Here is a 24,262-nt window from a genome sequence, read left to right on the forward strand (position 1 = left end):
TAAGTATGATTAATAATGTTGCAATCCTTTAAATGTTTCTTTGAATATCCAATGACTAATGTCTTCTCTCTCTCTGAAACCTCTCAATCAACTGGCCCCTGTGCTACTCTGTTCAGAGTAATTAACACAAGCTGCCAAAACATACAAACACCATAACGTCAGTGCCTTTACACAACCAGAGAGATGCTTGCACAGCTCTCCTCCAATCAGAGTCCAGGAACCGAGGATACCCAATTTGCAACCCTGTCATCACAAGATCCTTCACTTTCAATCACATGCACAGAAAAGAGCTGTGGTAGGAACACACTGCTATTAATTGTTTTCAACTTGTTGTAACACATCATTTCCCCTCACATTCCCAAAACTCAGTTACACACCAGCACAATTACTGCTAGAGAGAATGGGAAATGAAGTCTTCCTGTGTGCCCAGAAGGAGGAAAGAGAGTAAAGAACATTTAGAATTTTCTTTTCAAAATGATACTTAAGTTGAGAATAGTATTTCTAAAAGCAGGGGAAAATCCATTACAACTAATAGCTGGAAACATTGTAAGATACATGAAATAAGTATGTGAAATTTTGGAAAGTTTTGTAACCCTGAGGATAATTTAATTTCTATGGGCAAAAGTTTTACTATAAATATTTCCTAGAGGTAAAAAAAACAAAAACCAAAAAAAAAAAATTGGTAAAAATATTTTCCTTAAAGCTTACAACATGGAACTAACACAAAAATACCTAAAAATGACTCTCCTTTATTAGGTAAATTGGGATGGATTCCTATGAAAGGTCCAATGAGTCACTTATAGGTCTTTCTGTATATTCTTTTATTTAAATACAGTGTAATAAGTTGTCTCAAACATCCTTGCTATATTTCTGGTAATGATGAACTGCCAATGCCCAATGCCCATGGAGTTTGAGGTTATTAGCCCCTTAGTCAATGAGACAGTACATGTTGGAAGCTGATTCTGTGGTCTTTCTTCCATTTTCAGAACATGATCTTTGGTGTAACCTCCCTTGCAACATTAATTCAAGGAATCTTTACACGTACACAGGGTCCAAGTTAAATGCGATGCACTGACACCCAATTAGTACCTCCCTGTAAAGATCAGGTTTATTTAATCATCTCTGATGCATACAACTTCCCCAGAGAATGGGAACTAACGGGTCCCCCCTGAGAGGACATTAGCAAGGAACAAAAGCTGAAAAGGGCTCTGAGCCAATGGCTTCCCTGAGCTGAGGTGGTTCATCTCCATTCTGTATCATCTCTCATGGCCCTTTACATGCTAAGTGGGGAATGACAGGGCATTTGGAAACAGCCTGAGAGTCAAGAGAGCTTTTCTCTGTTGTTACTGAACATGGTGATTTGCCTAGCCTGTAAGTTATTTTCCTAAAGTCTAAATAGGCATGGTGCTGGGTAAAGTCTGCTGTGTTGTGTGACTCTGAATTCAGTATTACTGCCCCCGGTGAGCACAGCAAATAGTGAACATGTCGAGTAGGCACAAAAAACCAATAAGAGACAAATACTACGTTGGATAGTACTAAGGGCTAAAAAGAACAACTAAAGCTGGGAAAGGGGATATGGAAAGTCACAGCGGGGCACTGAACTTTTAGAGAGGGTAAACAGCAAAAGCCTCACTCCCAAAAAAAGACCTGAAAACAATGGGGGTAAAATCCATGGTGCGGGTGTGTGTGTGTGTGTGTGTGTGTGTGTGTGTGTGTGTGTGTGTGTGTGTGTGCAGATTTCATTCTGGAAAAACACAACCGGAAGTACAAAAGGAGGGTGCATGCTCAGGAGGGAGCATATCTCTGCTCTCTTGCTTTTGCTCTTTTGCTGCTGTTTTTTTCGTGCTCCAATTGAGTCAGCAGTTAGGTCCTCAAACCACTAAAATTAAAGGATTTTTTCCTTTTCTTTTTTGTTAGTTTAGGAAACTTCTTGGAGAGTCAGGAAACACCCCTGACTTTAATTCTCTGCAGCTTTCTAATTCCACACTATACATATGTCCCAGTTACTCAGTTCTGAAGATACAAGACATGGTTATGCCTAAACAATGAAAGCTTTTATATTATAATACTTCCAAAACACTCTTGCAGATAATGTTTACCAATCATCCATCTATAAAACAATTATTTTCTCTTCAAAAGTAGCATCGTACTCAGCCATATTAATGAGTAACATTTTTAAGCCTCTCCTAGCCACCTGTTATTCACCAAGTAATGAAATTTAAAATGTACTGGTGTATCTGAGGGAAAGTATTGACTCTAGAGACCTTTTACCCAAGAGATAAAGGACAATTGAGTTAGCTTCTTAGTTATTTGTATGATCCAGATATTGGCATCACATAAGCAAGTCCTTACAGAACCAGTGATCTATCTAATCAAACTAAGGAAAAAGAGAAAGGTGATTCATTGAATAATAGCACATTTCATTGAGAATAATTTCATTTATCCTTGACTGGCCTACTCTATGTCTGTTCTGATACTTTGCTATTAGACATTATATTAGCTTCCTATTGCTGCTGTAACAAACGGCCACGAACTTAGCATTTTAGAATAACACAAACATTATTATCTTACCATTCTGAAGATCAGAAGTCTAAAATGAGTTTCACTGTGCTAAAATCCATGGGATACCAGGCCTGCATTCCTTTCTGGAGGTTCTTGGGGAGAATCTGTTTTCTTGCTTCTTCCTCTTTGTAGAGGATGCCTGCATTCCTTGGCTCATGACCCTATTTCTTTATCTTCAAAGCTAGCAAGACTCGCGGCCATTTCTGTGGTTCTCTCTCTTCCGTCTTCCCCCTGCATTTAGAGAGATCTTTGAGATTACAGTAATCACACCTGAGTAACCCAGGATATACTCTCGCTCTCTCTCTCTCTCTCCATCTCAAGGTCAATTGATTAACAACCTTAGTTCCACCTGTAACCTTAATTCCCCTTTGCCCTGTAAGGTAGCATACTCAGTCACAGGTTCTAGGGTTCAGAATGAGATATTTCTTGGGGCCCATTCTTCTGCCTACCACTGACACCTTGATTTAAGTAGCACTTACTGAAATAAAATAAAAAGCTTGCATTTGTAATCTGATAGGTCTATGAGTTTGCTGTGAAAGACAGGTCTGTTTCTTTTCTTACAGATTTCTCTTAGTCAACCTATTCTGTGTTACTTATCTAATGTTTTCCTTCTTCCTAAGGCAGTGTTATGACCTTCATGTAGGCACTCCACAAAAACACATATAACTATTTCAGTACACTTCCTTCCTTCAAAGGGACTGCATACTTTTCAGTAACAAAGGAGCTGTAACTTTGTTGCTAAGTAGATTGCTTGACCATGACACCTGGGTGCTGAGCCCATGGCTTTGGCTCTCACTTGATCAACACATCAAATCTTAGCATGCATAATGTAGCATGGTCAGATTAAAAATATTTTAAAAGAAATTTTAGGAACGAATTTCTCTTACTCCCCACAATCTGTATTATTTTTTCTGGAATGTTAGGAAATTATTACTGGTCCTCAGAATACTCCCTTCAAAAATGACACTTAAGAACAAACAAAAATTTTAGTGGGCCTAAAGAAAGCATAACATATTAAATTATGTAGAATTCCTAGAAATGTAAAAACAAGTAAGCCGTACATGAGCCTGGATTTTGCAGTTTCATTATTTGTACCACAAAAGACACGATACAGAAGATTGGGGGTGCTTTGAAGATGCTCTTGTTTTGCTTTCTTAAACATGTCATTTTGGTTTATTTGTCTCATCCTTGTGCTGACCTAATGAGATCACACTTGACTGAAAATAGAGTAGACTTTATAGGGCAAAGGCAGAGGATAGAAATCAATATCTGTCTGAAATGTAAATCATCAAAGAGATTCCATACAAATGATAAGGAGAAGGTGAAGGACTTAGTTATTTTTAATCAAGTCTGTTTTAAATAGGTATTTGTGTTGCAACATGAAAACCTGATTTTCAAAATTTTGAGAAGAGATCAGATGACAGTATGGCATCTGGGTAAATGTTACTGATTTTTTCAACTGCTGAATAATTTTAAACAGAACAAAATCATTTCACCTAACACAATCATAAAGCATTTCTCCAGATTTATTTCAAATTACTGAGCAGATATTACTCCACATGAATTTCTCAAAAAATTCTGTCAGTGGCTTTTGTGAAGCAAATATAACAAAATGTATTACTTTGTATGTTCCTGTTTGTCAAAAATAGTATTTATATTAATAGTTTTTTATTAATTTCACTTCAGAGGCCTCATGAAGGTAATGTATAAATATTTTATAGATAAGAAACTTAAAAGGACTTAAAGGTACAGAATGGGGTAGGTCAGTTAACATTAGGGACATTTTCCCTGGATTCTTAAAATATATCTAGAACTCTGCTTTTAAAGATGTGCTCTCACCTTGAACTGTTGTCCTATCACTGATCCATTCAATATGCATTTATGTCCTCTCTAAGGAGGTACTAAGAAAAATGAGAAAGTTCCTGCTTTCAAAAGTTCAGAATTCCATGGGGAAAGAAAGAAATGTAAACAAAAAATTAGACAAGAATCTTGCAAATAACAGATTGGAAGGGGAAGCACAGATATGAGGCAACTCAGAGCAGCAAACGGTAACATTCTGGGGCTGCACAACTCAGGTTAAAACATACAACAAATATTACTGTGGGAATTTCTTTCTCCTACCCCCTCAAAACAGAGCTATACCATATGATTCTGGCAGAAAGCAGTATTTAGCATCCATAATTTAGACCAGACCAGCAGCACATGGTCTAAATGTATTGACAGTGAACACTTTCTCAATCTGTGTTAATTAGATTAGATAAATTCCAGCTGATTACATTGAGTCCTGTTCTTGCATGAAATGCAGTCATTCCACAACAATTCTTATCTGTATGATATGATCAAAAAATCTTGAAAATCCAACTGACTATCTTTTAAAAAAATTTTATAAAGTATAATTTTGCATAGGTAAATTGACCATGGGAATGTAAATTAGCATGAGCCTCAGGCCTAAAACAAAAGCAAGTCATCCAGGAAAGCAATTAATAACATTTTAGCCTCCTTTTACTAGACTCTAGAGAGTGGGCATTTGTGAAGAAAATCACACAGCACCAATCAACAGGTAAAAAGATTTGTATTTTTAATGGGTGAGTAATATTAGGCCCAAAGATGGAAAAGACTGGTTGTTAATGATAACTATAAAAGCTAAAAATGACGAATTTGAAAAATCAGGTAGCTTTTTCTTTGTGCTACAGCTGAGGAAACTATAGGTTTATGCACAGTCTTTGGGAGAATATTGTGCATCCTTTTAAATGCTTTTAATTTTGCTTGAGAGCCACTGAGTAGAGGTGTACAGGTTGTGCACTGCACAACCCTAGGGGCCTCACTCACACTGTATGATTTATTTCATAGGATAATTTTCCAGAAGATAGCAGTAATTTTCATATTCTAATATATCACCATATTTCAGCAGCTGGAGGTAGTGTCTTGAGGAAGGGATGCCTCTTTCTATTTTTCACATAGGCCCCCAGGTTACGCTTCAAAGGAATCTCATAGTATTCAATTAAATGCTAGAGGAAATTTTTCCTTTTATTATTTTTGCCTTAGTATTTTTGCTTTAGATAAAAACTTGAGAAATAGATTAGAAAATAAAGTGGACAGTTCAGCCTTGACAAGCACACATATCAGGAAGTTTACTTTAGCACCAAGGGAAAAGTAGACGTTGAAATTCCTTCAACTTTTATGTGGCATTCACGGAGGAGTAATCAGGGGACACTTTTTAAAAATAAAGAGTTAAAATATATGTATTGGACAAAAATAGAACAATCCAGGGTTTTCTTAAGTTCTATAAAATTTTGTTGCTGAAAATTCTCAAAAATTAAAAAAAATAGAAAGATTGTATTTAAATAAATAATACTATGGTTATATGCATATATATGTATGTATATGTTTATGTCATACATATGTGATGCACTATATAATGTAACCACCTCAATGATTCAAAGTTATACACATTATATGGTATATTTTCAGCTTGGTAAAGTTCTGCAACAAAGAGATCTTTAATAAACCACTATGTCTGATGTTATTTTGCTTTATAACTATTTTTCCGTCCAAAATTCATCTATTCACATCCTGTGGAAGGGATGACGTGTGGAATTTATTTTGAAAAGCACTGTTTTGATGACATTCTACATATAAGTAGATTAAGAGGTATCTTAACTTTTTTCCCATTATATTGGCCACATTTATATTTTTTAAGAGTTAAGACTTTAAAAATGTAAGGAATATAATTAGTAGAAAGAAATTTGACTTGAGAGATGGAGAGAAGCCTATATTTTATTATAACATTCTGGACCCTTAGCCGTTTTTGCCTTTAGAGGCTGTGTTAAAGAACTTCCACTTAATTAACTGACATTGTTGATCTGAATTAATGACAAGATCCCTAGCACCTGTTCCTGCTTTCTCTGGGGAGTCAGTTGAATGGATAAGGCAGATTGAGAGAGTCTCACTGGGGCAACAGAATCCAGAAGATAGTGTAGAGGCTAATTTCTGCTGTAAGACCTTCATTAGTTATCTGTTGAACATCAGTTACTGAATTGGGAATATAACTCTAGCAAGAGGTAAAAATACCTTCCTTTAAATAAATTTGTTCAAATGTGCATGATTTAAGATTTTCTTTGACAAGAACACTGAAGATTTCAGATACTTCAGTCATGTCAAGTAGCAATGAAATAAAAGTGAAGGCCAGAGGATTTTGCCCTCGGAAATTTCACTGTGCAAAAATTAACTAAGAGGAAATCAGTATTGCTTAACTCTTATTTCCAGACTATTAATATGACAGAGCCCAAACTCTGACACTGCTTCTCTTTTTATCCCATATAATTAATTCTATGGATGGTGGGGACACACTCACTTCCTTTCACGGGCCTCTAATTCTTTCATAGCCAAAGAGCTAATTCTTTACTAATTTGGCAGAACTAAAAATAACTAACGATCCAAAAAATATCTTAATTGCTTTCTGTAAGTAAAAAGAACTCTTTACTACATCTCAATTTCAACAGTGAAACAATGAGAGATACAGAAGGTTTATGTCCTTAGGAGTTTCCATAGTAAGAGCTCATTGCATTTGTTTCTATCATCAGTGGCATTTTTTTTTTTTTCTAAAAAGCAGTGCTTATGAGCATAGATTGAGCTGCTAGTGAAAAAGAAGTAATTAGGAGTGAAATTTTTAGGAGCCTGTGTATGTTTAGGTATTTAAAGATCACTTGCCTTTACTATGCATGGTTTTTCAAATTTTCACAACTGTTAAATTGTCCACAAATAACTTTTCCACTGATAATTCCATAGGAGAGAAGAGAGTGTTAAAAAGTTAATAAAATATCAGGAAACATATAAACTTTAATAGGGTAATATAATTTGTAGCACATTTAGATATTAGGGGAAATAAATAATTTACACCAAAGTTTCTTATTTTGAGATTGCAATATTCAAATAATTTTTAACCAAAATGTTAATTTAGTTTTGGCTACTAGCAATGTGGTAGATTGATATTATAACAACTTGTTCCTTACCAAAATGACTAGTGTCTACATATAATTTAGCTTACATTGTGTTGCTTATAGATGGCAAGATTATTTTAAAAGAGCCTCCTCTCTCTCCTCACATAAAATAAGACACAGAGAAAGTTATGTACTGAAAATAAAGCAATGAGAGCAGGACCTTCTGTCAATGTCAATTTCTCTTGAAGGCCTGTCCAATACCAATCTGTAACCTGATTATTGTAGAGGAGGAGGAGCAGGGCTAAACCAGAAATTTCAAGATTAAATTGTAAACCTGAGAGAGGCCAAGATGCTTTAGGTTCCTTGCAGAAGGAAATGTAAATAAATTCCATAAGAAGGTTTCTCTAAGGTGAACTCTCAAGACTCCCACTGATGAAAAAAATCACCAAACAATCAAGGAAAAAATCAACATTAGTGAGACTAAGCAAAACCAAACAATATTAAACCCTCACTCCCCCAAAATGCAGATTTGAAATGTCAGATACAGAATATAAAATAATTATATATGAAATGCTTAAAGAAAAAAATCACAAATAGAAGTAAATGATATGATGAAAAGTATAAGACAAATTTGAAAAAAATAACCAAATGGAAATAGTGGAAATGAAATACATTACCTTGGGGGAAGAGGTGTCAATAAATGGCTTGAATAGCAGATTATACATAGCTGAAGAGAGAATAAGTTATCAGGAAGGTAGAGCTGAAGTGGTCCAGAAAGTAGTACAGAGAAACACATAGATGGAAAGTAGAAGACTTTAAAGAGATATGAAGTTCCATTGTATATCTAACCAGGGTACCAAAAGCAGAGAATGGAGAAAATAAAGAGATAAATCTGAAGAGCAAACAGCAGACAATTTCCTAGAATTTGTGAAAGATAAGAATCTGTAGATATTGGAGACAAGGTAGAATAAAAAGATTAAATTCACCCTAGACAAAATTCAGTAAAACTATAAAATGTTAATGTAAAGAGAAGATTTTAGCCAGTTTAGAGCTAAAAGACAGATCAGTTTCAAAGGAACTATGTTTAAATAAACAACAGACTTTTAAAGAGTAGCTAGTAGTAGAAAAATGGAATGAGTTTCATTATGAGAAAATCACTGTCAACTTAGAATTGCATGTCCAGCAAAACTAATTTTCAAAAAAGAGGATAAAACAAATAAATGTTCAGGCAAACACAACACTAAGAGCTTACCAACAATGACAGATTTAAGGGATTTCTAAAGGATATTCTTTAGGTACAAATAAAATGATTTTAGGAAAAAGATCTGAAATTCAAGATGAAATGGTGAGTGAAGGCATAAATAGGCCTGTAAATCTAAACATACAATAACTGCATAAAATAATAATGGTTTCTAATACATTGTTTTACAACAACAGAAGACAGAAAAAAAATTAGACAAAGATAGCATGTACATGGGAGGCAGGATGATGTTATTAAAATGTTCTAAGGCACTGGAATTGTTTGGAAAGGGGTTTAGGACAATAACTTCAGACTTTCTTGAGTTAAGTACAGTTGATAAAATCCAAGGTTAACTAATTATTAAAATAATAGAAATAGGGTATAAGTCAAAATAATTATGCATATGGGGCAGCTAAAATGAAAAACTAACTTGGAAGAGGCAATAAAAAGTCATAGAAATCAGTGAAATAGAAATAAAAATATGATGACAGAGATGTTTAAATATCCCATTAATTATAATTAATGTAAATTTACTAAAATTATATTTCAGGATAAGTATATAACCCTAGCTAATGAGAAGAAGTTCTAGTTTACAGAAGAACATCAAGCTAATAACTATGCTAAAAGTGTTAGAAGTATGAAAGGGAATAGGACACACCTATAGTGCCAAATCAACACCATAACACCACATGGATTATTTTTGGATTACAAGAGGAAAAATGTAACTTTACGTAAAGAGATTAGTCTGTCACTACTCTAACTAGTTAGGTACCTAATGCTGGGACACATATATGTCTCCTGACATGATGTAATTCAAAGTTTTAGACATTAGCTATCATAAATTTCTGCTAAAACTGTTTGACTTGTTAAGATGTTTTCTGTAACATCTAGATCATAGGGAAGGTTGACATGCTGGACATTTTTGTAAGAGTTGATATTACAGTTTTCAGTCTGAAATCTGCAGGGTGGGCCAACAGGCTGGAAGTCAGGTAAGTTTCTATGTTATAGTCTTGGAGGCAGAATTCCTTCTTATTAAGGAAACCTCACTCTTTGCTCTTAGGCCTTCAATTGACTAGATAAGGTCGATTCACACTATGGAGGATAATCTGCTTTACTTAAAGGCACATATAAATGTGAGTCATATCTAAAAAATGTCTTCACACACCTAGACTAGTGTTGGCCAAACAACTGGGCACCATAGCTTATCCAAATTGACAAAAAATTAACCTATCACAGGTGTGATAATGTTTTGAATGTTTTGCTTTGTTTCATTTTTTTGTTGTGGAAGAAAATTTTTTTACAAATCTAAATTAAAGAATTCAGTGACAAAATATGTTGTTGGCAATTTTCTTTGAAACAGTTTAGAAAAATGAGTGATTTTAAGTAGACTGAATATTCATATTAGATTCACTAATCGATGAAAAAGGATTATGAACATCTATGAAAAAGGATTAACAAGGTGTCCCAGGTAAATACTAATGTTAAAAAAAAAACTGTGTTAACGATATTAGTGTGAGACAAAATAGATTTTAACTTAAAAACTATATACAGAAAGGGTCACTACATAAAAAGAGTCTGATATACTAAGATGATAACAATGCTAAACTTTGAAGTATCAAATAAAAATAGCGTCAAGTACATATAAAGAAAAATTGAAAGAATTACAAAATGGAATAGACAAATTCACTGTCAAGGAAGAATATTTCAACACATTTCTTAAAATTACTTGTAGAACCATGGCAAAAACTGATAAATATAAGGATGAGATAAGCACCAAAATTATACGCTTGATTTATTAGATTTTTCACTATTCTGTTCACTTTGAAGTTTCTGTTAGAAGATGGCTACATGTGATATTTGAGGATAGTTTTAGACATACTATTTTGTTTAGATATTCTATTATCAGAAATGTAGCTGGGATATACATTTATCTTAGAATAAATAACTGTCACATTAAAATCGCTATTTCTGGTTATCTCCTAAGAGGTAAAAAAGCTTCAAAATGAGGTTCAGTATATGAAATGGTTTCATATACTTTATTAGAACTTTGGAAGAACATTTTTAGACTTAAAATAATTTTCCTGATGCTACATTTTTAAAACTTTATTTTAAAATTATTTCTTCTCTCTTCTGTAGAAATATGTATTAGATCGTTATATTAAGTGAGTATTTTAACTTTAGTTTGAATCGCCAAATCATATTAAAGTTTATCTGAGCTATAAAATGCCAACTGGGAAGAGTCTTTGCAGAATATATTTGAGTGCTCAACATCTTTGTAAGGATCTGCAGGAGAAATCAGTAACACTCAAGACTGCTAATCCTAAGGAACCTAGAAAATGACTAGATATTTTGGGTTTTATATGACTTCTAAATAAATGGTTTATATATAATTTTTAATAGTACTTAACTCATTCATCTAGTAAGGATCAAACTGGGTGTTGGAATACTGAGAGTGCATTCTAATTATTTCTAACTCTTTCACATGCTTTTAATATTTTTTGTTTTCCAATGAAGTAAAGCATCATCATGTACCTAGTGTATTTCCCACAGAATATACATTACTAGGGACTTCCCTTTTATTCATCCTGATTCTGAGAGTCACTCTACCCTTTAGAACTGCAATGGCCAAAAAGAGACGTAAATTTGCATAAAGAAGCTATGTGTGTATGTGTTTGTGTGTATGTGAGTATATGTGTGTGAGTTTAAGAACATTTTATCTGTGAAGAAAAGGCCACTTTAGTATATTTTCTTTCGTTTATTAAAATGTAAATTTCTTGCATGATGATACTGGTAAAGAAGTAATGTATTCTCTCTATAGCACCGTAGATTCCTGGGAGAATACATGGATTGTCAATGTATGTAGATTATTTTCAATGTATCATTTTTGTCAAGAGCTTTGCATTTTCTCTTGCTTTGAAATACATGTTTCCAAGGATGTAAAAACCAGGTATTACTCACTGACTTCTACTTCGACTCTGGGTATTGGGCAAGAATTTAGAAAATGGCTCAATGTGTTTTTGCAATTCCTCAAACAATATGAGGTTACATTATGAAATCACATTAGATTGTATTTTAATTCAATTAAGAGCTTTCACTGTGTTCATACAATTGGAAGACACTACAAAAGAGGGAAAGGTGAACAAAGTATACTCATTATTGTCAAGGACGTCTAGAGGGGAAGATGGATACACAGAGAAAATTCTCTATAGAGAATGTAATAACAGAGTAATCAATAAGTTACTCAATGAGTACATAAAAAGCAGAAGTTAAGTTGATATAGAGAACCAGAAAATATTATGGAGAAAGGGGTTTCTATTAAAATTTTGGATATAAAGCATAACTACCTTCATTTTTACATATACACTTGATAAATAGGAGATTAATATTCTGGGATTTTTCTAGTGAATAGAACCACAAGTTATTTAAGTTGAATGTATTTATTTCCATCCTTTAATTAGCATCTAACTTTTCTCAGTTTCACACATAAATCATTCTAATCAAAGTAAATGCTTTATATAGTCCAATCTCAAGCAGAGGAGTTGTTTCTCTTACTGACATTCTGCTCTTTCCCTCAGACTCACCTAATGACAAGGTGCTACAGCCAAAGATATATCCTAAAATTTGTTAGTATAGTTGTGAATGGTAAGCTTTCAATATTCTACAGCTGCAATACACATTAGGTTTCAAAACTCTGAAATTGGGCTAAAGACATTTTCTGCTTCTAAATAAGAGAGCTATAGCCAAAGTTGTTATAGTTCATATGGTTTTTATGTTTCCAACCTTGTGGAAATAGAATATAACTTTCTTCTATTTGCAATATCTATCTATCTACCTTTCTTTTGTAAAAACTGAATCTTATAAGAGAATAAAAGTGAGGCCAAATGTGTCATAGAAATAGAAAACATATGTCTCTGTATTTCCCAGATTAAATGGAAGGGAGGTTTGCAGTGATTTTTGATTCAATGTGACTTACTTAATAACACATAAAAAACAAGTACACAATAAAATACAAAGTAATAACTCTCATGAATAAAATTAGATTTTTTGAAAAGTAGTTATTAATTCTTAAATTTGTGAGATTATCTTGTAATAGTCCAAGTTTATTATTGTACAACTCTGAGGATTACTGGATTCTCTTTTTAAAAAATATTTGGCAATACAGAGGACTTAGCTAACTCACATGAGCATATCTTGAATGCCCCCCCCCCCACTTCCATAGGAAAATTACAGAATATATAGTAATTTAGAAATAGCTATGTGAGTTTACAAAAACAAGCAACTTTCATGTTAAAGAATTGAGGACAATAATGAAAGCCAAAATGGCAAGCTTGAGCTGATACTTTGGAAGCCTCTGTGAATTTTAGGCCTGGAGGGGAATGGAATGGACCAGGAGATTCCAGGAGCTGACGCTTGAGGAGACTCCAGGAGCTGCCCTTTCTATTGTATGATGCACATTAGAACTATTCTTCTCAGTGACCAAGAAAAAGGGCATGTGTCTGCAGCTTTGCATGAGGAGAAATGTTGCTTTCAAGCTAGACAATGTGAGGCATGGGTGTGGGGTAAAAATGTACTTTACTAACAGGAGGAGAGGATTCCAAACTAAGATATTAAACTAAACACCAGTTTAAGACTATTGAAACCCAGATGTTTCGTCAGCACCAAAGCATACTTTCTTCATACAGAGATATTCATAATCTCTTCTGAGGAGGAGTTCACAACAGTAAATTACTGTGTCATAAATTCTATCACCATGAGAAAAACTCTGAAAATCCAACAAAAAGTAGTATACATCCTGGAGAAACAGAGTTCAGAAAGACATTAGTAAATGTTTTTTCTTAAAAGTCTTAAAGGTATATTAAAGAGACTAGAAATCATGATAAATAATAAGCAGCATAAAAAAAGAACAGGTAAATTTGAAAAAGAGCAAACTAGAATGCTAGAAAAGAAAAGTATAGTCATTGTTATTTCAAAACATTGATTAGATAGAGTACTCTGTAGAGTTGAAGAAAAACCATGTAAACTAGAAAAAAATCCGAGGAAATACATAAAACACAGAACAGAAATACAAGTGACATGAAATATATGAAAAACTGTTTTAGGCATGAGAGATAAAAGGTTCTGATGCATTTTAATAGGAGTATCAGAAGAAAACAGTAGGATAAATAGAGATGCAATTTTGCAATGGAAAAATGGTTGAGAATTCTCAAGAATTAAGAAAAGACATGATTATTCTGACTAAAATATCATATACTTCTAAAAAGAACAACTTCATTTAAACATATTGTAAAAATTGCAAAAAAAAATTTCATATGTACTTTATTTTGATAAAAGTACTTCAATAAGAATATAAATGGACAAGAATCTTTAATGTACCCAATAACATTTTGAACTATATAAAAATCTGATATAAATTAATTTTAAAAAGACAAAAACAATGACATTCCTTTTTTATTGTTTTACATCTTTACTGGAGTATAATTGCTTTACAATGTTGTGTTAGTTTCTGCTCTGTAACAAACTGAATCAGCTATATGCATACATATATCTCCATATCCCCTCCCCCTTGTGCCTCCCTCCCACCCTCCCTATCCCATCCCTCTATGAGGTCACAAAGCACCGAGCTGATCTCCCTGTGCTATGCAGCTGCTTCCCACTAGATATCTATTTTACATTTGATAGTGTATATATGTCAATGCTACTCTCTCACTTCATCCCAGCTTCCCCTCCCCCACCTTGTGTCCTCAAGTCCATTCTCTACATCTGTGTCTTGATTCCTGTCTTGCCCCTAGGTTCATCAGAACCATTTTTTTTTTTTAGATTCCATATATATGTGTTAGCATACGGTATTTGTTTTTCTCTTTCTGACTTACTTCACTCTGTATGACAGACTCTAGGTCCATCCATCTCACTACAAATAACTCAATTTTGTTTCTTTTTATGCCTCAGTAATATTCCATTGTATACATGTGTCACATCTTCTTTATCCATTCATCTATTGATGGACACTTAGGTTGCTTCCATGTCCTGGGGGGGGCTATTGTAAATAGTTCTGCAGTGAACATTGTGGTACATGTCCCTTTTTGAATTATGGTTTTCTCAGGGTATATGCCCAGTAGTGGGATTGCTGGGTCATATGGTAGTTCTATTTTTAGCTTTTTAAGGAACCTCCACTTCTGTCAGCAATGGACAGATTAAAAAGGCCAGATTGGGAGTTTGGGATTGACATGTACACACTGCTATATTTCAAACAGATAACCAACAATGACCTACTGTTATAAAAAAAATGCTATTCCCCAGCAAAAAAAAAATATATAAAATAAATAAATAAATAAAAGGCTAAAAGAAAAAAAGGTACTGATAATTTGAATGTCACAATTGATAAGCTTGATATATACACCTTAGCTTGTGGTGGTTATATGTTGGGGGCTTGTGGGTTTAGGTGTGTATGTTTACAGAGAGAGAAATAGAAGAGGAAGGAGAGAGAAGAGAGAGAGAGAGAAAGAGAGAGAGAATGAAAAAGAGAATTTTGTGTCTAACATACTAACAATACACTTCATCAAATGTAAAGAGAAGAGTCACTAACACTGTGCATTACGATAAAAGCTTTTCAATAGATTTAAAAATTTGGAAAATAACATATCACTTTATTTGACCATATTCAGGTTAATAAAAATTATTTTTAAAGATTAAAAAGAAAAATAACTAAAACTGTCTACTTGAAAAAATTGAAACACATTTATAAAACTCAGATTTAGGATAATATTAAAATCAAAATCATAAGTAATTTAGAAAAGTATAAGAGTATATTATAATTTGAAAATTGTGAGATGCAAACAGACCTGTACTCAGAGTAAAATTTCAATTCAAAGTATATTTTGTACCAGGAATAAGGTACAAAATAAATAAAGCATATAATCGTTGATAAAAAATAATAAAATTAATCCAGGGAAAGTTAAAAAATAAAAAATAAATTAAAGCGTATGTTTATAAGATGACAAAATTAATATAGTCTTACAATTTAAACAAGAAGCACAGAGCAGAAATAAAAAGTAGGAAGACATAACTATAAATAGAGAAGATGTTTAAATTATTATCAGAAAATTCAACATATAATTTTATGTGCATATATTTAAGAATCTAAATGATATGGATTATGTTGCAAAATACTAATTATCTAAACTGTGTTAGGAAGAGAAAAAAACAACTAAAATATAATAAATACGTTACTGGATTAGTTGAATAAATTTTAAAAGAACCTAAAGAAAAAGAAACAATGTTACATACTCTTTATAGAAACATGTCAAGAAATTAAAAATTTTTTATATATAAATATCTAGAACATAGAAAAATATGTCACACTTCCACATTTATCCTCTTAGCATAACACCCATAAAAAAAAAAAAGACTATGTATACATTAGTTTCTTTCTAATCTTGCATCTAAATATAAAGGCATTATCCTAAATAAAATATTACCAAATGAAAATCAGTGGTTTACAGAAATAGTAGTATGGCTTGCATTATTAGAATAACACCAGTGTCATTCATGTAATTTAATTATAGCACAAATAAGGATACATGATAGTATAATTAAATTAAAAATGTTTAAGGAGGAAAATAATATGGTGATTTTAATAGTTAAAGAAATAATTATTAATTCATCAATGAAATAAAATATAAGGCCTTAAGAAGCTAGAAAGTTTTAGAAAATTCCTTCCTGGATAAAGAATATCTAACAGTACATTGATTAGATATCACACATCACACTACATGATAAAATATCAAAACCATTCCTATTAAATATAATATACAATTAAGACTGCTGTTACTATATCACATCATACAGGAGGTTCTTGCCAAGGTTAATGAAACATGGAAAATACTAGAAAGGGCACAATTTTTATCACTTTGCAGACAATACAGTTGTCTCCTGGGGCAATCAACTCTAAAAAATTTTAAACTATTGAGATGATTCAACAACCTGGCTACATACAAAATAAAATTTAAAAGCAACAGCTTTTTAATATACCAACGACAACCAGCCTAGTAAGAAACATACAAGATCTGCATTAAAATGAGGATTTTATAAGAAATTTAAAAGCTAATTCTAAATTTCTCCCTCTAATAGAGGGAGAAAATGTACAGTAATGTAAAAATATAGATTTATAAGAGAATCACAATTTATCCTATCAGATATCAAACATATTACATAGAAATAGCAATTAAAATGTGTACTTTAGATACAGGTAAAAATGTTAGGTCAAAGATCAATAAGTGTATGGAAACTAACTTCTATTTGTACAGTGTAATTTAGTTTTTGATAAATTTAGCTTTGTAATTGAGAGTGAATTGAATGGATTATTCAATAAGTGACCTAAAGTAATTTGACAGCTACATGAATAGACAACCTCATGTCATGTACAAAGATTTACTACACATTTCTTAAATAGGTTTAAACTATTTTAAAATAGCCTTTAAAAATATTCAAAGAAAATATGAGAATTTTCTCTTTCTTTTGCTGTGAGGGAGATATTTCAATTTAGAAGGAAATTGACAAGTGTATCTTTATAAGACAAAACAAACCTTTATAAACACAGAAACAAACAAAATCTTTTAAAAAATCATTAAAAATATAAAATTCAGTTGAAATGTTGGGATAAAACAATAAAGAATTAATAAACAAAATACTTAAAGAGCTCTTAAAAACAATTTTAAAAAGACAACTAACTATATAGGAAAAATAGGCAAAGGATATAAAGGAAGATTAAGGAAAAAATTCTGAGAAACATCGAAATTATACTCAACCTCAGTAGCAATTAAAGAAATGCAAATTAAAAGCAATTAGTTATTTTTCACATAGGAGATTGTCTAAAAGATTAAGAAAATTATACTCCCAGTATTAGCAAAAATTCAGGGAAATGAGAGTTCTTCATATAGCAGGAAACTAAAAAGTGGTGAAATATTTTTAGAAAACTTTTTGGTTGAATTTTCTAACGTTTAAATGTTAATTCCTTTGATCAATTAATTCTGCTTTTAAAGATGTCTCTTAAACTAATATGTAAAAATAACCCCAAATAGTTTAAGTGGTTGGTACAAAATTATTTTTAATGAAAAAAATTGAATCAATTTAAACAGCCATCTATACAAGAGTAGTAAAATGCATTTTTATATGATATGCCATAGAAATCTAAGTATCAGTAGGAAGGATACAGTGATCTGTATATATAATGTTATGAATTTTTTTATGCGTAGTGTTAAAAGAAAAAAGATCACAAAGCATTCTATTTTTGAAAAAAATATGGTCTATACAAGGATACACTTGACAAAATACTGAGTATGGTTGCCTCTTGGGTGAGGACAGGAATATTCAAAGGAAAAATCATTTTATTTTTATATGTATTTTACATTGTTAGGAAAAAATGTATTCATTGGTATTTGTGCTATAAAAATGAAACAGCAAAAAAGGTATATAACTTTGCCATTCATTTAAATCACTGCTTGTAAAGACAACATGAACTAATCCTACTTTTATTTCCTATTATTCTACAAACTTGAAAATACTTTTAAAAAGTAGAGCAAGATTTTTCCAGATACTAAGACAATGTAGAGTCAACATTAACCACAGAAAATTAAGCAGCATTTAATCAATAAATTCAGTCTCTCTAGTGATCAGTGTGGATGGAAAAGTCATGTGCCACAACTATTGAAGCCCGCGTGCCTACAGCCCATGCTCTGCAACAAGAGAAGCCACCGCAATGAGAAGACCACGCACCACAACGAAGAGTAGCGCCCACTTGCCGCAACTACAGGAAGCCACGCACAGCAACGAAGAACCAAAGCAACCAAAAATAAATAAATTTATTTTTAAAAAAAAGGATTTATGAGAGAAAGGAGGCTTCGAGTTAGAGAAAAAAATACTCCTAAGTAAAATCTTACATAAGAACATCAGTTGTGGTTTTGTATGTTATTTCCTTTGAAACCAATGATATGTATAAGTAGTTAGAAGAACATGAATATTGAATTTATAAAATGTAGCTTGTTAACTTTGTAAAGAACTCTGAATGTATGAATTCAGTGGTTGGTATCATGGGGTCTTGCATTTAAGCACACTATTTTGAACTACATTTAAGCAGATTCTTTAGAAGCACTGTGTAAACTTCTAGCATACGGAAATTCTCTCCGACAAGACAGTCAAATGAAATGTCAAACTATCTATAGATGGTCTTAAGAAATCTAGAAAGGAGAAAGTGACAAAATAAGGCCAAATATACATGAACCAGATTTTAAAAATAGAGGAAGAGATGCAATAGAAAACTCTTGGTCAGTGGTTTTAAACTATGATTCACAGACTCCTCAAGGGGGTCTGTGAATAAAACCGTGCATATTAACCTAAAATAAACATGATCATCAAAATTTCTAGTAGGAAACTTTATACAACTAGACTTAAGATATGTGCAATTGTATGTTTCATCTTGCGGTTATTCATTTTCTAAGTTATCTATCAAACTTAACATCATCAGGTAATTAAATCATGGAATTTGAACATTTGCAGATAGTAACAATCAACTGAACAATCACTGTGCCCCTTTGGAGGAAACAAAGTACCTTTCTCATTTGTAGTAGATCAAGTAATTAGATATGGTAACATATTAAATACAGTAATTCCTTTGCTGAAATATCTTATTTAAATTGTTTGAATGATTACGGATCCCATTTCAATGATCTTATAAGAAAGTGATAGTGAGGGTCATGATTTGAGAATTCCATAAAAAACTAGTTGCCAGCCATGAATCTAGGTGAAAAGTATGAAATATAATCATACTTACAGGCAAAGAGAAGAGTAAAGCTACTTCTTATACCGAGTTTCTGTTTGAGTGAAAGAAACCAAAGAACTTAGCATGATTATATTTGATTAATAATTCATAGTTATAAAGTGCTTTCACACATTTAATCTTGTTTGATCTGAACAAGGTTTTGAGGAAGGCAGGGCTTATTGGCCCAGAGTACCAACAAGGAAACTGGATCAGAAATGTCAAACAATCTGTCCAAAGTCATGGTACTAGGAAGTGGTGAAACCAGAATAGCACTCATACGTCCTGACACTTAATCTCTTGTCTCCCAGCTGTTTGTGTTGTGAGACTTGATGAAGACAGGCACTGTGAAAAGTACGAGAGTAGTTATGATGAGAGAAAACTCACTTTTACTTCTGTCTTCTATCTGTTCATATACCAGATGTGAAGTTCTACTAAGGTGTAACAAGCTGTTAAAACGAGACTCAGTTTTGGTTTTGTTGAACTGCCAAGAAAATAGGTACCAACTACTCTCTCACTGCCAAGCAAGGTGATAAATAACAATGTGATGACAAAACAAGTATCCAAAAAACAGCTTTATGTCTCCTAATAACTTGCTCTCGTAAAGGATTTACATCAGGTGAAGTGAAAGAGGTCAGGAGGTTTGCTGGCTTGTTGGTTGGAGAAAATTGTGTTTAAGAGAGTTGATGGAGGCTATAACAGTTTCTCTGTAATCTTGAATATGTCAGAAAACACAACCAGTCCAGGGTGGAGAGGAGTGAATGATGACGAGAGAGAATGCAACCACACATTCATTCTCCCATTGCTGGGTTGATGTGGGGGAGGAAAGAAGTTATAAGTTTGAAGGAAGTTTAGTGTTTTGATTATTATCCTGGTGCGTGTGTGTGTGTGTGTGAAGTATGAAGTACTCAGAGGATTCGTTTTTAAATCTGAGAATGACGAGCAAAGTTTTAAAAACTTCTCACTACTTTTTTTTAAAGACATGTATTTAATAGATTTTATTTTTTAGAGCAGTTTTACTTTCACAGAAAACTGAGCAGAAAGTACAAAGTTCCCATTTACCCACTCTCCATATGTCGTATCTTTTAATCTGCCTTTTGTTCTCTTATTATTTTGTTTTATTTGGGGGGGGGATGGTTTTCCCTCATGCTTTATAGTGGGTAAAAGGAAACCGTGGAGTGTGTTTGAACAGGTAGATGTTTGTTGGAGGTGGTTGTGGGAAAATGAAGTTTCTCTCTGACGACATCTTATGAACTTTTAGCTCAAGGCAATGTTATGCACATTTCACATGTTCAAAGCAGAAATCTCAAACCTGCTTTCCCCCATCCCCAGATCTTTTTCTCCTTTAGCCTCTTCCATCATTATTACTGATCCAGTTTCTCAGGCCATACCTGAAAAGGTATACAGAAGCGTACACTTTTAGTCCTTATTTTCAACACCTCACGTTATCAGAAAGTCATGTGGTCATATATAATTGGAAACGTTACTTCGCAGCACCTAAGTCACTGTCGCCCTATTCTGAGGCCTCTCATCACTGTCCAGCTACTGGAATAGGCTCCTCCCTGAAATCCCTCTTTCAACTCCTGTACTGCTAGAGCCCTTTTCTGTAAATCAACCGAAGTTATCAGTTAAAGCACAAACCACATCACAGCACGACCTCGGTTAAAATTCTCGAACTGTTTTTTAATTTACTTCATTAATTCCAAATTTTTTTCCCATTGCTTACAACTTCCTACATGATCTTTGTCCCTCCCTCTGACCTCGTTTCTAATCCTGCCCTTCACACCCACTATGTAGCCACAGTGGCCTCCTCCCTGTTCCTTTGGCAGACCAAACCCATTCCTTCCTCAGGGACTTTCCATTTGCTATTTTTCTCTGCCGGGTTTTGTTTTCCAAGATATTCTAATTATTGGCTGCTATTCACGTCTCTGCTCAAATGTCATCTGCTTAAAGGGAGCTGCTTTGACCATCCTCTTCAATAGCTTTTCTTTATCCACTTAAACAGTGTTCCCTTCACAGCACTTGCCATTGTCTCAAGACTGATTTTTAAAAAATGTATATGTTGAGAGCAACACCCAGCTCTACCCACCACCAGTCCCTCCCATCAGGAAACTTGCACAAGCCTCTTAGACAGCCTCATCCACCAGAGGGCAGACAGCAGAAGCAAGGAGAACTACAATCCTGCAAACTGTGGAAAAAAACCACATTCACAGAAAGACAGACAAGATGAAAAGGCAGAGGGCTATGTACCAGATGAAGGAACAAGATAAAACCCCAGAAAAACAGCTAAATGAAGTGGAGATAGGCAATCTTCCAGAAAAAGAAATCAGAATAATGATAGTGAAGATGATCCAGAACCTGGGAAAAAGAATGGAGGCAAAGATCAAGAAGATGCAAGAAATGTTTAACAAAGACCTGGAAAAATTAAAGAACAAACAAACAGAGGTGAACAAAACAACAACTGAAATGAAAAATACACTAGAAGGAATCAATAGCAGAATAACTGAGGCAGAAGAACGGATAAGTGACCTGGAAGACAGAATGGTGGAATTCACTGCTGCAGAACAGAATAAAGAAAAAAGAATGAAAGGAAATGAAGACAGCCAAAGAGACCTCTGGGATAACTTTAAACGCAACAACATTCGCATTATAGGGGTCCCAGAAGGAGAAGACAGAGAAAGGACCTGAGAAAATATATGAAGAGATGACAGTCTAAAACTTCCCTAACATGGGAAAGGAAATAGCCACCCAAGTCCAGGAAGCGCAGCGAGTCCCATACAGGATAAACCCAAGGAGAAACACACCGAGACACATAGTAATCAAATTGGCAAAAATTAAAGACAAAGAAAAATTATTGAAAGCAGCAAGGGAAAAACAACAAATAACATACAAGGGAACTCCCATAAGGTTAACAGCTGATTTCTCAGCAGAAACTCTACAAGCCAGAAGGGAGTGGCATGACATATTTAAAGTGATGAAAGGGAAGAACGTACAACCAAGATTACTCTACCAGGCAAGGATCTCATTCAGATTCGATGGAGAAATCAAAAGCTTTACAGACAAGCAAAAGCTAAGGGAATTCAGCACCACAAAACCAGCTCTCCAACAAATGCTAAAGGAACTTCTCTAAGTGGGAAACACAAGAGAAGAAAAGGACCTACAAAAACAAACCCAAAATAATTAAGAAAATGGTAATAGGAACATACATATCGATAATTACCTTAAACATGAATGGATTAAATGCTCCAACCAAAAGACACAGGCTTGCTGAATGGATACAAAAACAAGACCCATATATATGCTGTCTACAAGAGACCCAATTCAGACCTAGGCACACATACAGACTAAAGTGAGGGGATGAAAAAAGATATTCCATGCACATGGAAATCAAAAGAAAGCTGGAGTAGCAATACTCATATCAGATAAAATAGATTTTAAAATAAAGAATGTTACAAGAGACAAGAAAGGACACCGCATAATGATCAAAGGATCAATCCAAGAAAAAGATCTAACAATTATAAATCTATATGCACCCAATATAGAAGCACCTCAATACATAAGGCAACTGCTAACCTAATACATAAGGCACCCAATATAGAAGCACCTCAATACATAAGGTAACTGCTAACAGCTATTAAAAGAGGAAATCGACAGAAACACAATAATAGTGGGGGACTTTAACACCTCACTTACACCAATGGACAGATCATCCAGACAGAACATTAATAAGGAAACACAAGCTTTAAATGACACAACAGACCAGATAGATTTAGTTGATATTTATAGGACATTCCATCCCCAGACAGCAGATTACACTTTCTTCTCAAGTGCACATGGAACATTCTCCAGGATTGATCACATCTTGGGTCACAAATCAAGCCTCAGTAAATTTAAGAAAATTGAAATCATATCAAGCATCTTTTCTGACCACAATGCTATGAGATTAGAAATGAATTACAGGAAAAAAACCGTAAAAACACAAACACATGGAGGCTAAACAATACGTTACCAAATAAACAAGAGATCACTGAAGAAATCAAAAAATACCTAGAGACAAATGACAATGAAAACATAAAGATCCAAAACCTATGGGATGCAGCAAAAGCAGTTCTAAGAGGAAGTTTATAGCAACACAATCCTACCTCAAGAAACAACAAACATCTCAAATAAACAATGTAACCTAACACCTAAAAGAACTAGAGAAAGAAGAACAAACAAAACCCAAAGTTAGTAGAAACAAAGAAATCATAAAGATCGGAGCAGAAATAAATGAAATAGAAAGAAAGAAAACAATAGCAAAGATCAATAAAACTAAAAGCAGGTTCTTTGAGAAGATAAACAAAATTGATAAACCATTAGCCAGACTCATCAAGAAAAAGAGGGAGAGGACTCAAAACATTAAAATTAGAAATGAAAAAGGAGAAGTTACAACAGACACTGCAGAAATACAAAGCATCCTAAGAGACTACTACAAGGAACTCTATGCCAATAAAATGGACAACCTGGAAGAAATGGACAAATTCTTATAAAGGTATAAGCTTCCAAGAGTGAACCAGGAAGAAATAGAAAATATGAACAGACCAATCCCAAGTAATGAAATTTTAACTGTGATTAAAAATCTTACAACAAACAAAAGTCCAGGACCAGATGGCTTCACAGATGAATTCTATCAAACATTTAGAAAATAGCTAACACCCACCCTTCTCAAAC

At 33.5% G+C, this 24,262-nt stretch overlaps 1 long non-coding RNA gene across 1 annotated transcript in view; it reads right to left on the reverse strand.

The window, feature by feature from the left end:
- Nucleotides 1-24,262, reverse strand: part of LOC309631799 — an 852,461-nt gene that overhangs the window by 155,963 nt on the left and 672,236 nt on the right. The window contains exon 5 of the long non-coding RNA XR_014246558.1: nucleotides 2,572-2,793. This is a non-coding gene — a long non-coding RNA (uncharacterized lncRNA). The remainder of the gene's footprint in view (nucleotides 1-2,571; nucleotides 2,794-24,262) is intronic.

This window comes from Balaenoptera borealis (assembly GCF_965194805.1).
Source record: "Balaenoptera borealis genome assembly, chromosome: 7".
NCBI classification, from domain to species: Eukaryota; Metazoa; Chordata; class Mammalia; order Artiodactyla; family Balaenopteridae; genus Balaenoptera; species Balaenoptera borealis.